Here is a 4,960-nt window from a genome sequence, read left to right as displayed (position 1 = left end):
AGGGAGGAGAGGGTCACGGCATAGCTACGAAGGAGGAGGGAGGACGGCGGCGGCAATGCGGTGGCGACGGCAATGCGGTGGGCGGCGGAGGCGGAGTGGCAATGAGGAGTGAGGGAGGAAGAAGGTCGGGTGCGTGGGAGTTGGATAAAGTGGCATTAGTAGTAGCGCTGGTCACGGACGGGCGCTACTGCTAAGTCGTAGGCCAGCGTTGCTGCTAAGTGTGGCCCACTTGTTGGCGCAGTGCACCCGTAGTAGTAGCAGTGGGTCGGGGGCACTCGCTACTGCTATAGTTTTAGCAGTAGCGCGGGATGGACAGCCGCGCTGCTACTACGGGTAGCCCCCGTCGGTAAGGTGGCCACCATTTAGCAGTAGCGGTGGATGGTAAATCAACATTACTGCTATACACATACCTGTAGCGCTGATTTGTAGCCAGCGCTACCGCTAAGTAGCATTAGTGTGGGTCCTTGACCCCGCGCTACTGCTAAGGTTCTACCTATAATGTTTCTCCAGTAGTGGCTACTAAGGAGCGCAAGGGCATATTGGGAGAGGGCAGCGAAGAAGGCATCGCTACGGGGCATAGGGGAGCTAGCTAAGGTGTCAGTACGACCATGTGAACGACGAACGATGGTGACATGGTGCTCGGACCTAATCACGGGAGAGGGCGGGGAAGAAGGGGGAAAAGCCAAGGGAGCAAGGGAAGCTGGCAGACAACTTCAGGAGGCCTTATCCCCTCTTCGGCTAGCCGCCAACAAGTAGGAGGTGGGGGTTACGCGCGTGCGTTGACCACATGCACATCCTTCTGTCCAAAGGTAGAAGATGAGAGGGGCTCTAGGTTGTGTTGGCTATTGGGCCTACTGATCAAATACCGCTATGACCTTGTCCATGTCAGCAAACCACTAGAGGAAACCCACATAAGATGTTTTCTGAACGGTATTGGATAGATCACGGAGTTAAGAGAGCAAAAAAATGGTTAGGGGGTTATGTGAACCATCAAGTTTCTTCAGGGTAGTAAAATGGACATTTTCTTTCAAAATATCACGAACGTATTTTTGAAACTAGTGAAGATTTTTTTTAATTTAATGTTTATTTTTTAATGGTATGAAACATTTCTTCGGAATTCTAAACGAACATTTATTTTACATGTATAAAGATTTTTAAAAAAATCATGTATATTTTGTTTGGAATGCGTGAGCATTTTGTAATATAACCAACATTCTTTTGAATGTTATATCACCATTTTTAAAAATTACTATGGTAATAAACTTTTTACACCGTGTTAACAATTTTCATACTCAGAGTGAATGTTTATTTTAAAAATTTATGTAAATTAAGTATTTTATTAGAAAATACATATGTATTTAGAATATCCTAAAGTATAAATAAAAAATAGAAGTAAAAAAGAACGAAACTGGTGAACTATATTTACTGGCCCAGCCTACTTAGGATGCTGATAAGGCGAGGAGACATAGACACGTTTGGGAAGAAGGGAAAACTTTGCTTTTGCCACTCTAGTTTTTTGCCCACCTTGCTTATGCCACTCTAGAAGTTGACATTTTATTTTTGCCACTCTTAGCTTTTGACAATATTCACTTTTTTCATCTGTGGCAAAAGCAAAATTTTCAGAGTGGCAAATGTGATGTATTATCAAAAGCTAAGAGTGGCAAAAGTGAAATAAAAAATTATCGTTTTGCCATGGAATGACATTTATGATGTATTGTCAAAAGTTGAGTGGCAAAAGCAAAGTTAGGCGAGACGGTGGCGGCTCCCTGAAGATGGAATAAAGGTCTTCACGCCTAGCCCCGTTTCGGTGACGCGTCTTGCATCATCGATGGGCATGTGGAGTTGTGTCTCCAGCGGATCGTCTTTGGTGAATTTGCTCGGATTTATTGGTTGTTCATCTTCGTTCGTGTGTTTTCAAGTTGGATCATTTTAATCTACAATCTTCATCCACGGCGGTTGCTGTTCTGATGTGTTGGTTCTACGCGGCCTTAGCACGATGACTTCCCGATTGTCTACTATAATAAGGTTTGCCCGGCTCCGGCGAGGGAGGGGCGATGACAGCGACGCGCCTTCGGCTCGTTTTAGTGCTTGTAGTCGTCGCTAGGTGGTCTACGGATCTGAATGTAATTTTTATTATTTCTAGTGTTCGTTGTACTACCGTGGAAGGGGAGCCTTGGCGCAGTGGTAAAGCTGCTGCCTTGTGACCATGAGGTCACGGGTTCAAGTCCTGAAAAGAGCCTCTTACAGAAATATAGGGAAAGGTTGCGTACAATAGACCCAAAGTGGTCGGACCCTTTTCCAGACCCTGCGCAAGCGGGAGCTACATGCATTGGGGCTGCCTTTTTTTTCGTTGTACTACCATGATTGAAAATGAATAGATTGGAAGTTTTTTTTAAATAAAAAGGTTAAGAGTGACAAAATTAAGATGTCAAATTCTAGAATGGCATAAGCAAAATGCACAATAAACTGGAATGGTAAAAACAAAATTTTCCCCGGGAAGAACATCTTCGGATCATTTTCTAGGGCCTCTCTGCCGCGCGCGCACACAGTCCTAAAAATGCCAACTGCCTCCTAAAAAAACTCCAACTCGGTTTGCGGCGGATCTCGAGGCAGAAGCCGCCACCCCAGCACGATACTTGGCGCACGGACAGAGGCGGAATCCCGTCACGATTCACACAGCCTCCCAGTTCGTCTCTCACTTCAAGGTTCGAGCTGCAACGACGAGTGGCCAAGCAAGAGAGCTGCAACGACGAGTGGCCAGTACTAACTCATGTGCTACTGCGTTTCGAAAACAAAGGGACTGGAACAAGACATGACAGCCCATGCAGATGCTGGACTCACTATAGCCTGACCCATTATAGGTTGACACATTACAGATCTGTACGCATAGGTTGCAACTCATGTGTTCCAGCCCGTAGTCACACTATAGCCTGACACATTACAGATCACGAGGCCCATACGGCCGGCAAAAGCCCACCACACCACGGTACTTGTTGGCGCATGGACAGAGGCACGATTCGCAGTTCGCAGTTCGCTGCCCCGTTCGGCTCTCTCTCTCGCTTAGGTTCCAGCCAACCCCAGCTGCAATGGGCTCCGTGGCGGCGCCGCCGTGCCACGTCGTGGCCGTGCCGTTCCCTGGCCGCGGCCACGTTAACGCGATGCTGAACCTGTGCCGCCCGCGACGGCGTCTCGGCCACGGTCGTCGTCACCGAGGAGTGGCTCGGCCTTCTCGGCGGTCCCGTGCTCGCGCCGGGCGTCCGCCTCGAGGCCATCCCCAACGTCATCCCCTCCGAGCACGGCCGCGCGGCCGACTGGGCCGGGTTCGTGGACGCCGTGTACACCAAAATGGAGGCGCCGTTCGAGCTCCTGCTCGACCGTCTCGGGGCCGCGCCCGCGGCCATCGTCACCGACACGTTCGTGCCGGGGGCGGTGCGCGTCGGCAACCGGAGGGGCGTCCCCGTGTGCATCCTCTCGGCGCTCGGCGCCACCATGTTCTCCGTGCAGTACCGCTTCGACCGGTTGCCCACGGCTGCCCGCGGTAGCGCTGACATGGCCGGTACCAGTTCTACGCCCCAACTCGTCCCTCGTAGTGTGATGTTCTTCTTTGTCTACTCTGCAGCAAGCCAGTGCATTAATGGTACTGTACATGATTAGCCTTAAATCTCATGCAGATGTCACTGATCCTTGTCTGATGGAAAACTATATTCCTGGACTCAAGTCGATCAGGCTAACCGATCTTGAGCCCACGCACTCGGACAAGATTAGGCTGGACAAAATCCTTGAAGCATACCCGTATGTGAGGAAAGCACAATGTGTCATCTTCACCTCCTTCTACGAGCTCGAGAGCAACGCCATTGACTTTCTAAGGCAAGAGCTCCCCTGCCCGGTGTTTGCCGTTGGTCCTTGCATCCCATTCATGTCACTCCAAGAAAACCAGGCAGATTCAGAGGAAGAACAAGGCTACAAGACTTGGCTGGACACACAGCCGGCGAGCTCAGTGCTCTACGTCTCACTCGGCAGCTTCCTCTCCGTGTCGTCCGCCCAGCTCGACGAGATCGCCATTGGCCTGGCCCAGAGCAAGGTCAGGTTCCTCTGGGTGCTCCGAGACGCGTGCTCCCGAGTGCAGGATTTGATCCGTGGAGGCGACGGCGTGGTCGTTCCGTGGTGTGACCAGCTCAAGGTCCTGTGCCATCCATCCTCGGTGGGTTCTTCACCCACTGCGGCATGAACTCGACGCTCGAGGCGCTGTACGCCGGCGTGCCGATGCTGACTCTGCCGATAGCCTTCGACCAGCCGATCAACAGCCGGCTGATCGTCGATGAGTGGAAGGTCGGGTACAGCCTCAAGGAGAAGGCCCGGGCCGACGGCGTCATTGGTAGAGAGGAAATCGCGGAAACCGTGAAGAGGCTGATGAACCGTCGTGGTGATGGCGAGGGCACGAGGAGGAGAGCTTCGCTGCTGAAGGAGGCTTCCCGCGCCGCCGTTGAAGTGGGTGGTTCCTCGGACAGAGATATGGCGTCTTTCATCAATTACATTTCACATTTCAAGGACTGATATGTTCTTAGAGGCTACATTCTCAAACAAACGTACTACCTCCGTTCCATAATTCCTGTCGTGGTTTTAGTTCAGAAATACTAGTGGGTTCCTTATCGTGATGTATTCGAATTCGATATGTAGTAGCTGCTAGTACTCCACCATTTCCAAATGAACTCTGGTCTATTTTCTCATGGAATGGGGGAGATTTCTAATACATTCAGAATAATCTCTTTGGTGTAGTAAACTTGCACAAGATTCAATTGGTGGCAGAGGGAAATACCCAATGGTTCCTGGGGACATCTGTCCCCGGAATCTCACCGGTCATCCGCAGCTGCCTATTAGTATAGTTATGTACTTTCGTTCTGTATTACAGCGTTCTCAGCAGCAGTTCTTGTACTCCCTCCGTTTTTATTTACTCTGCATA

General features: G+C 50.5%; 1 pseudogene; it reads left to right on the top strand.

The window, feature by feature from the left end:
* Nucleotides 1-3,037: 3,037 nt before the first annotated feature.
* Nucleotides 3,038-4,730, top strand: LOC123094725 (UDP-glycosyltransferase 87A2-like; annotated as a pseudogene).
* The last annotated feature ends 230 nt before the right edge of the window (nt 4,731-4,960 follow it).

Source organism: Triticum aestivum, chromosome 1B (genome assembly GCF_018294505.1).
Source record: "Triticum aestivum cultivar Chinese Spring chromosome 1B, IWGSC CS RefSeq v2.1, whole genome shotgun sequence".
Classification (NCBI taxonomy): domain Eukaryota; kingdom Viridiplantae; phylum Streptophyta; class Magnoliopsida; order Poales; family Poaceae; genus Triticum; species Triticum aestivum.
The sequence above is the reverse complement of the archived record's forward strand: the minus strand, read 5'-3'. Positions and strand labels throughout refer to the sequence as shown.